The following is an 11,018-nucleotide window of genomic DNA, read 5'->3' on the forward strand; positions in this document are numbered from 1 at the left end:
AGGGGGGAGGAGGGAGGGAGTGCATTGGGGAGTTATACATGATATAAATGATGAATTGATGGGTGCTGACGAGTTGATGGGTGCAGCACACCAACATGGCATAAGTATACATATGTAACCCTGCACGTTATGCACATGTACCCTAGAACTTAAAGTATAATAAAATAAAATTAAAAAAAAAAAAAAAAAAAGAAGTTATTGGGAGGTGGATAGGACGTGCAAGTTATAAGAAAACAAATTTGCTGGCCGGGCACGGAGAGAATCAAGGAGAATTGCTTGAACCCGGGAGGCAGAGGTTGCAGTGAGCCGAGATTTTGCCACTGCACTCCAGCCTGGCGATAGAGTGAGACTCCGTCTCGAAAAAAGAAGAAAAAGAAAACAGCCGGGCGCGGTGGCTCATGCTGGTAATCCCAGCACTTTGGGAGGCCGAGGTGGGTGATCATGAGGTAAGGAGATGGAGACCATCCTGGCTAACATGGTGAAACCCCATCTCTACTGAAAATACAAAAAACTAGTCGGGTATGGCGGCAGGCGCCTGTAGTCCCAGCTACTTGGGAGGCTGAGGCAGGAGAATTGCTTGAACCTGGGAGGTGGAGGTTGCAGTGAGCCAAGATTGCGCCACTGCACTCCAGCCTGGGACTGGGCGTGGTGGCTCACACATGTAATCCTAGCACTTTGGGAGGCCCAGGCTGACTGATCGCATGAGACCGGGAGTTTGAGACCAGCCTGGCCAACACGGCAAAAATCCTGTCTCTACAAAAAATGGCTACTCCTGAGGCTCAGGTACTCCTGAGGCTGAGGCAGGAGAATTGCTTGAACCTGGGAGGTGGAAGTTGCAGTGAGCAGAGATTGGGCCACTGCATTCCAGCCTGGGTGACAAAGCAAGACTCCATCTCAAAAAAAATAAAAAAAAGAAAAGGAAAAAACAAGACAAAACATTCCTTCATGTACATTCAATGGAAAAACTTCAAAATTGTGATCTGTTTATTTTCACATATGTGGCATTTCCTGTTATTGCTATGAATCTAGCCCTGCATAAGGGTAGTTTGTCATCCCATTTGCCTTTCAGCTTTAGGAGGGCTGAAGTTTATATGTTCAAAGCCCTTCTTGGCTCCATATTAACTAGCCATTAAAAGTGATATTATGTAATTTTTAATGACACGGAAAATGTTTACAATGCATTGTAAAATGGGGAAGTTATAAAATAGGATATGACGTTTGATACCATTTTGCAAGAAAATCTTTCTAGAAGGGTCTGTAGTTGTCTCTGGTAGGATTATGAGTGTTTTTTATTTGCTTTCCCACATTTCTAAATGTTCTATAGTAAACACATATTGCTTTTGTAATGGGAATAAACAAAATGTTATTTATTTAGATAGCTGATGGTGGTAAATAGAATAAGCTCTCGGGTGAGAAGCTTATTCTGAACAAGCTCAGATATGGAATCACTGGGAAGCTCCTGATGTGGAATCACTGTGGATTTGCTGGTGCTGGGACTCACTTGACTGGGCCAAAATATGAGGCATACACTGGGAAACTATCAGGAAACTAGCAGTTGAAACTCAGCCTGAAGATGCTGAAACACATGTATTTCCAGCACCCTTTAGAATAGACTGAGAATAGTTTAATTCTCTAGTGGTTTAAAGCAGATACAAATTACTTAAGGAACAGCTGCAGTTATGCCCTAAAAATTTAATTCTTTTTTTTTTTTTTTCCAATGCGGAGTCTTGCTCTATTGCCAGGCTGGAGTCAGTGGCATGATCTTGGCTCACTGTAATCTCCACCTCCCAGGTTCAGGCAATTATCCTGCCTCAGCCTCTCGAGTAGCTGGGACTACAGGTGCGCGCCATCATGCCCAACTAATTTTTGTATTTTTAGTAGAGACGGGGGTTTCACCATGCTGGCCAGGATGGTCTTGATCTCTTGACCTTGTCATCCTCCCGCCTTGGCCTCCCAAAGTGCTGGGATTACAGGCGTGAGCCACCGTGCCTGGCCCCTAAAAATTTAATATTAAAGGAAATTTGGGAGATCTAGCAGCAGAAATAGTGCCAGAGGTAGAGAATCTGAATACACAAATTCTCTTAATAGCCAAACTGTATACTGTGATGTTTTATTCTTGAAATATTAGGAACTTTAAAGTGTTTTAATGGATAAGGCTTCCTATTTGAGTTGCTAGCCATTTAAATCCATTTATTTATATTATTTATATTTGGTTGGTACTAAATTTTGCTTCATTAAAAAAATGGTTATTCTTCATTTGACACTTACTGAATTCTCATCTCATGCTGAGTACTATATTAGATGTGGTCTCTGTAATTGAGACCATCACAGGTTCAGTGGAAGAGAAAGACAAACATTTGTAATTCAATAAGGTAAATTCTGTGACTAAAGGTATAATGAAAGTTATATCCCCCACTCGGGTGCAGGTATCTAACTCAGATTGGATTGGGAGGTAGGCCTAGGGAAGTTTTTGAGAGAAGGTGATATTTAATCTGGGCCTTGAATAATGAGCAGGTATTACCAGGTGAAAAAGCAGGAAAAGAATATTCCATAAAGAAGGAACAGCATATTAGACAACCTAGAGACATGAAAGCATGATGTGTTCAAAGAATTCCCAGTAGTTGGGAATAGTCAGAAGCTTTGTGCATATGGGAGACAAGCAGGAGATAAGACTGATGGTTACTTTTCTTTTTTTTCTTTAAAAAAATCTTTTTTTGTTGCTTTTAATGTTTTCTTTTTTTTTTTTTTTGGTCTTCTATTATTTTGAGACAGTCTTGCTCTGTCACCCAGGCTGGAGTGCAGTGGTGCCATCTGCCTCCTCTGCAACCTCTGCCTCCTGGGTTCCACCGATTCTCCTGCCTCAGCCTCCTGAGTAGCTAGGATTATAGGTATGTGCTGCGACGTCCAGCTAATTTTTGTATTTTTACTAGAGATGGGTTTTGCCATGTTGGCCAGGCTGGTCTCGAACTCCTGGTCTTGTATGAGCCGCCACACCTGGCCTCTTTAAAAAAAAAAAAAATTCTATGGTTACTTTTATATGTCAACTTGGCTGGTCAAACATTATTCTGGATGTTTCTGTGAGAGTTTTTGGATGAGATTTACATTTGAAAGGGTGGACTTTGGGGAAAGCAAATTGCCTTCCATAATGTGGGTGGGCATCGTCCAATCAGTTGAAAGCCTGAAGAGCACAAAAGACTGACCTCCCCCAAGCAAGAGGGAATTCTTTAGCTGACAGACTTTGGACTTAAACCGCAATATTGGCACTTCTCTGGACTGGCCTGCTACCCACTCTGCAAATTTTGGACATGCCGACGTGCCAGCCTCCAAAATTGTGTATTACTTTTCTCAACCATAGGAATGAGGTGGTCTCAGGCCTCATGTTCTGGGATCTAGCTTGGAAAACAGTTCCTCTTTTGGATAAAAATAGTGGTTTTAAGCTTGCCACACTCAATGTGCCCATTGTTCAAGCAGACACCAAACTGCATACTTTTAGTCCATTTGTATCCAGTATTTTTGGTGGAAACATTTGTAGCTAAGCAGACTAGACTTCTGGTTCTATTTCATATTCCCTCTAATTAGCTAGGTTGCTCTGCACTGCTGAAGTAGAAACGTCTGCCTAAGTGGTCACTTTCCCCATGTGAATCCTTGTCAGAGGAACTAAAGCCATGATACTGGTTTAGAGCACTTGTCTCTGAGGAAGGAGGAAAAGTTGAGTTGGCACTTTGATCAGAACAATTTAGAGTAGATTGCAGAAAGTTACAGTGGCTAAAGTACATAGTGGTCTTGCATTGGGAGAAATATCAAAACACTAGAAGTATGAAGTCATTAAAAAGACAAACTGATTGTGAAGACATGTCAAAGATCCCAACAGTTATCATCCAAAACACTTTCTCTTAAGACAGACAATATTACTCTTGTTGGTGGCCAAACCAGAACTCAAAATTTCTGAGTCTTAAATTTTTTATCTCTAAAATAAAATTTCTGGCTGGGCATGGTAGCTCACACCTGTAATCCCAGTACTTTGGGAGGCTAAGGCAGGTGGATCACCTGAGGTCAGGAGTTTGAGACCAGTCGAGCCAACATGGTGAAACCCCATCTCTACTAAAAATACAAAAACTAGCTGGGCGTGGTGGTGCATGCCTGTAATCCCAGTTACTCTGGAGGCTGAGGGAGGCTGAGGCAGGAGAATCACTTGAACTTGGGAGGTGGAGGTTGCAGTGAGCTAAGATCATGCCACTACATTCTAGCCTGGGTGACAGAGTGAGACTCTGTCAATAAATAAATAAATAAATAAAATTTCCTAGTTTCCTGGGGCCAAGTGAATACTGTTGGTTCCTGCCAAGGACAGCTGCCTACTAGGCAAGAAGACCAAACAGCAAAAATCTGTGGACTCTAAGTCTCAAAATGTAAGGCTCTCCCATATCAGGGATTTGTGTACTGAGGAGGCCCTCTAGAATTTACCTGAGATAAGCTACATTTGGATACTTGCAACCAAGAGAATATTGGTGGCCTATTGGAGTTAGCAGAAGACAACAAGCAAGGAGAGAATTCTAACGTATATCAGAGTTAGGAGTTAATTTGAAACACAGAACCAGTAGGGGATTTATTATAAAGGATTGGCTTCATTGCACTCCAGCCTGGGCTACAAGAGCGAAACTCCATCTCAAAAAAAAAAAATGGCTTATGTTCTTATGGGGGCTGGATAAGCAAGTCTGAAGTCTGTAGGCAGTCATTCAGGAAGGGGAGATTAAGGGCCAGTTAGGGCTGGGAGCAGTGGCTCATGCCTGTAATCCCAGCACTTTGGAAGGCCGAGGCAGATGGATCACTTGAGGTCAGGAGTTGGAGACCAGCCTGGCTAACAGGGCGAAACCCCACCTCTACTAAAATACAAAAATTAGCTGGATGTAGTGGTGGCGGCGGTGGGTGCCTGTAATCCCAGGTACTCAGGAGGCTGAGGCAGGAGAATCGCTTGAACCTGGAAGGCAGAGGTTGCAGTGAGCCGGGATTGTATCACTACACTGTAGTCTGGGTGACAAAGCAAGACTCTGTCTCAAAACAAAGGAGAAAAAACTGGTTAGAAACCCATGAGCACAGGATACTTGTTGTCCACAGGCAGTAAAGAAAAAATCATGAACAGGCTGGAACCCCAAGGGCATAAGCTGTTTGGAAACTCTGAATTTAAGGAAGGCCTAAGCCCCCACCTTTAAAGGGCTCCCCTTATTAAGTCAGGCCTACCCAGGATAAAGTCAACAGATTAGGGGCTATTTATTTATCAACATATTTACAACAAACAAAAGGGACTTTTATTACATCTGTAAAATCTCTTCACAACAGCAACTTAGATAGTGTTTGATTAAATAAATTGGAAAGTGTAGTTCAGCATAGCCAAGTTTACACACCAAGAAGCCATCAGAGGCTGGGTGTGGTGGCTCATGCTTATAATTCCAGCACTTTGGGAGGCTGAGGTTGGTGGATCACTTGAGCCCAGGAGTTTGAGACCAGCCTGGGCAACATGGCGAAAACCCATCTCTACAAAAAATACAAAAATTATTAGGTGGGCGTGATGGCAGGCGTCTGACGCCCCAGCTACTTAGGAGACTGAGGTGGGAGGATCACTTGAGCCAGCCATATTCACTGAGTGACAAAGTGAATCTGGAGTGACAAAAAGCTATCATAGTCATAAAAAAGAATGAAATTATGTCCTTTGCAGCAACATGGATAGAGCCAGAGGCTATTATCCTAAGTGAAATAATTCAGAAACATAAAATCAAATACAGCATGTTCTGTATTATAAGCTCTTATTAAGTGGGAGTTAAACAATGGATACACATGAAGATGGAAATAATAGACACTGGAGACTCCAAAATGGGGTAGAGCAGGTGGGAAGAGAGGGTTAAAAAATTACCTATTGGGTACAGTGCTCACTATCTGGGTGATGGATACACCAGAATCCTAAATCTTACCATTACATAATATATACATGTAACGGACCAGGCATGGTGGCTTATGCCTGTAATCCCAGCACTTTGGGAGGCCGAGGCAGGCAGATCACCTGAGGTAGGGAGTTCAAGACTAGCCTGACCCACATGGAGAAATCCCGTCTCTACTAAAAATACAAAATTAGCTGGGCGTGGTGGCACATGCCTGTAATCCCAGCAACTTGGGAGGCTGAGGCAGAAGAATCGCTTGAACCCGGGAGGTGGGGGTTGTAGTGAGCCAAGATCGTGCCATTGCACTCCAGCCTGGGCAATAAGAGCGAAACTCTGCCTCAAAAAAAAAAAAATATATATATATATATATGTGTGTGTGTGTAACGAATCTGCACATGTACTCCCTGAACCTAAAAAAAATTATGTATTATAGTACCTAATTTTTATTGTGTGCTAAATACACCACAAGTTATGCCATTTAATTTACATATATTTTATCATTATACTTTGTAATAATCATAGGTAATAAGTATTATTATCTCTTTTATACATGTAGAAACTAAAGTTTATGAAAACAAAATCACGTACCCAAAGTCATGATTAATAAGGGGTAAAGTTGAACCCAACTTTTTTTTTTTACTTTAAATCCTGTGCTTTTATTTATTTTTATTTTTTATTTTTGACACAAGTTCTCACTGTGTCTCCCAGGCTGAAGTGCAGTGGTGCGATCTTGGCTCACTGCAACCTCTGCCTCCTGGGTTCAAGTTAATCTGGTGTCTCAGCCTCCCAAGTAGCTGGGACTACAGGCATGTGGCACCACACCCAGCTAATTTTCTGTATTTTTAGTAGAGATGAGGTTTCACCATGTTGGTTAGGCTGGTCTCAAACCCCTGACCTCAAGTGATCTGCCCGCCTCAGCCTCCCAAAAGTGCTGGAAAATGATATTGATGGACCCAAGTGACACAGTTTGTGCCAGCATATTGAGAGATTGGATCCTTCTAAATTCTTCGTTCTGCTCATGACCAGTTGCCATACACCACAGAATGTCAACTGCCTACAAGGTAAATTTCACATTGGTCGACTCACCCTTCCTATCACTCCTGATAATGCACTCATGGTTTATGGGTTGTTTTAGTAGTATGTGGTGAACTATAAGCTGTTACAATGGGAGAAGTTTTTTTTTTAAACCTCTTAAAAGTTGATGTATATATATATCCTTACCACTAAGCATAACTTTTGAATTAGGCATGTGGCAATTCCTTTCTTGATGTTTTTAGGGAAAATGAGCCAAATAATATTTTTAAAAATGTATAAGCCAGGCTAGTTTCTATCCTTTCTTCTATTAAACTCAGGATCACACAAGTAGGCATGAGTGTGCACAAATGTTTATGCCTTGCATTGTTCTGAGAATTAGTAAAAGAATATCTTGAAAGCATGATATAACTTTGTATTTGTGTCCAATAATATAACACACAAAGTTGTTGAATTAAAAAATAATAATAATGCCGCGGGGCATGGTAGCTCACGCCTGTAATTCCAGCATTTTGAGAGGCCGAGGTGTGCTTATTGCTTGAACCCAGGAGTTTGAGATCATCGTGGGCAACATGGCAAAACCCTGTCTCTATAGAAAGTGTAAAAAATAGCCAGGAGGGATGGTGTGCAAGTGTCTCAGCTGAGGCTGAGCTGGGAGGATTGCTTGAGCCCTAGAGGTTGAAGCTGCAGTGAGCAGTGATCACACCACTGCACTCCAGCCTGGGCAACAGAGTGAGACCCTGTCTCAAAATAATTATTATTTGACATATCAAATTTGGGCACAGTTGACTAGAAACAAAATTCCACTGAGTTGAGACAGCTAGATCACAAAATTATTAGATTACAAAATATTAGGTTAGAAGTACTACTGCAGATGTTTAAACAAGGAAGAAAAACATAAAAGTGGCTAGAGGTCAGGAAAGGCTTGTTTCTAAAAGATAGAATTTGTACTGGGCCTTTAAAGATGAACAGTGTTGGCTGGGCATGGTGGCTCACACCTGTAATCCCAGCACTTTGGGAGGCTGAGGCGGGCGGATCACCAGGTCAGGAGATCGAGACCATCTTGGCTAACACGGTGAAACCCCGTCTCCACTAAAAATACAAAAAATTAGCCGGGCGTGGTGGGCGCCTGTAGTCCCAGCTACTCGGGAGGCTGAGTCAGGAGAATGGCATGAACCCGGGAGGTGGAGCTTGCAGTGAGCCGAGATTGCACTACTGCACTCCAGCCTGGGTGAAGAGTGAGACTCCGTTGCAAAGGGAGATGAACAGTGTTTACAAAGTTGGAGCAGAAGGGAAACTAGTGAGAATAAAAGCTTAGGCTACATATGGAGAATGAGGACGGGGAAGACACTGGACTGACTGCTCAGAGCAAAGTAGGCATGTTGAAGAGCTAAGTACTGATAGGAGCTAGATTAGCCAGGGTATTGAGAGCCTGGCAGAGTAGCTGAAATTTGATAAGGTAGAGATTAGCAAATCACTGTAGGTTCTTGAATGGGGAAAGCTTGAGAAAAGTTTTTTTTTGTTTTGTTTTGAGTCTTTTAAAGGCAGATCAATGTGACAATGGGATAATATAGATAAATTTTAGAGAAGGACTGGGATTCAAGGGAGGCTAGTTAGGATGCTGTTGCAATATTCTAGATAGGAATTCCCAATAACCCAAACCACAATTATAAAAGTTACATAGAATTGGAGGAGAAAGGGAAAAACAGGAATATTTCAAAGACAAAAACACTAAGATTAGTGACCAAATGCAAGTAAGATGGGAGAAAAGATAATTCACAGTATTCCCTAATCTCTAGCTTGGGGAACTGGAGAAATTGTGGTATCACAAACATAAATGAGGACATTAGGAAAAAAATCTATTTGGGAGAACAAGACTATTCAGTTTGGGATTATTGAAGCTGAAGCTATGATTTGACATGTCCTGGCAAAAGTTGGAAATAAAGAACAATCAGATTAGCCTGATAGTGGTGTGCAGGAAGAAGGACTGCAAATGGGACATCCAGGCTAGGAAACAGAAGGGTTTGGAGGCACAGGTGATACTTTTTTCATGACTTCTTCCAGCTGAAGGTGGTGCCTTTTCAAAAAGAAAGGAGTAAATAGGAATACAACAGTTGGCTCCCTAGATGGTGTCAAAGAACAAAATGAGATTTTATTTCTGGGCCATTGTTTAAGATCTTGGAACTGATGAGTTTTTGGCAAGAAATCGGGGAGTCACGAGGAAGAAAAAAATATTTTCTTTTTTTTTTTGAGATGGAGTCTTGCTCTGTTGCTGACGCTGGAGTGCAGTGGCACAATCTCGGCTCACTGCAACCTCCGTCTCCTGGGTTCAGGCAATTATCCTACCTCAGCCTCCTGAGTAGCTGGGATTACAGGTGCACGCCAGCACACCCAGCTAGTTTTTGTATTTCTAGTAGAGACGAGGTTTTACCATGTTGGCCAGGCAGGTCTCGAACTCCTGACCTCAGGCGATCCGCCTACCTCGGCCTCCCAAAATGCTCGGATTACAGGCATGAGCCAGAGTGCTTGGCCTCTTTTTTGTTTTTTAAGTGGGAGGAGAGGAATTATTGGGAAAGAAATAGGAAATTGCTGAAAGGAAAGAAAGAACCAAGTGAAAAAATAAAGGTCTAAAAGAAATAATAATATTGTAGAAGATACCCAGTGTTTCATAAAGTTGTTATAGGTAAAAGGAAGCCACATTTATTGCTAACATTTATTGAGAGTTTACTATATGCCAGCACTGTGGCAGATTGTTTATGTGCATTATTTTATTTAACTCTTACAGTAAGTTCAACTTTTTTTTCCCCACTTGACATTATATAGTGGACATCGTGTTTTTTTTTTCTTTTTTGAGACAGAGTCTCTGTCACCCAGGCTGGAGTGCAGTAGCACAATCTTGGCTCACTGCAACCTCTGCTTCCTGGATTCATGTGATTCTCATGCCTCAGTCTCCTGAGCAGTTGGGATTACAGACACATACCACCAGGCCTGGCTAAATTTTGTATTTTTAGTAGAGATGGCGTTTCACCATGTTAGCCAGGCTGGCCAACTCCTCTCAAACTCCTGGCCTCAAGTGATCCACCCGCCTCAGCCTCCCAAAGTGCTGGGACTACAGGCATGAGCCACCGTGCATTTTTAATAGATAGATAGCATAGTATTGTCATTTTTAATAGATAGATAGCATAGTATTCCATTGTATGAACATTCATTATAGTAAGCTACAATGAACTCTCCTTATGTATATTTTTGCCACATTTTTTGGTATATTCTTTTTCTTAACAGATAAACATTTTAATTCTAATTTTTTTGGATAATATCACAATTCAAAATAAAATGTAAAAAAAAAAAAAAACCAAAAGGTTTTCTTCCATTTGTGTTCCTCCTGTCACCTGAACCACTATTAGTTTTCTTGGTATCTTTATATAATTTGTTATGTAAGCAAATATAAATATGTATTATTATTCCCCCCCTTTTTTTATTCAGAATGTAAAAAGCATATTGTGATCATCTCTTTAGCATAAAATCTTAAAAGTGGTATTGCTGAGTAGAGGGTAGTTAAAATCTTAATACATAGGGCCCAGTTGCTCATGAGAGAGGTTGTACAATTTAACCTTTCTACCAACAATGCGTGAGTGTTACTAAATTCATGTTATTTATGTTCTAATTTCAGTGTATTTTTATATCTCAAAACTTATGGGGAGTCCAGAATAAAATTTAAAAATCACTATAATTTATAAGGTGAATTCTGGTATTATACAGAATTGATTATACAAAATACTTTGGACTTATAACAGACAAATGCACCCAATGAGAAGGAAAGGTTTGACCTAAGTTATTATTTATCTTTCTGTGTTTTGCTTGTTGGATAGGTAAACAGGTAGGAAAGATGGAAAAATCCATTTGTAGTATAAAGATAGAAAATAGAGCTGAATGAAACAAGTAAGCAAAGAGAAATGGGGACAGACTTCAGATGAGAGTGAAAAAAGGGTAAACAATTCCAGTAGGTATCATAATCTGATAAGGCATATTGCCAGATCATCTTTTTTTTTTTTTTTT

The 11,018-nt window shown here is 41.0% G+C and overlaps 1 protein-coding gene across 7 annotated transcripts in view; it reads left to right on the plus strand.

Moving 5' to 3' along the window:
• Window positions 1-11,018, plus strand: part of SLC35G2 (solute carrier family 35 member G2) — a 40,101-nt gene that overhangs the window by 27,366 nt on the left and 1,717 nt on the right. The window contains exon 1 of one of the 7 annotated variants that reach the window (XM_017874846.1): window positions 6,820-6,991. The exons of the other annotated variants lie outside the window; for them this stretch is intronic. The gene's annotated coding sequence lies outside the window, so the exon portion shown is untranslated. Of the gene's footprint in view, window positions 1-6,819; window positions 6,992-11,018 lie in introns of those variants that run through there. 7 annotated transcript variants of the gene reach the window in all.

This window comes from Rhinopithecus bieti, unplaced genomic scaffold (assembly GCF_001698545.2).
Source record: "Rhinopithecus bieti isolate Rb0 unplaced genomic scaffold, ASM169854v2 scaffold_9203, whole genome shotgun sequence".
Lineage (NCBI taxonomy): Eukaryota > Metazoa > Chordata > Mammalia > Primates > Cercopithecidae > Rhinopithecus > Rhinopithecus bieti.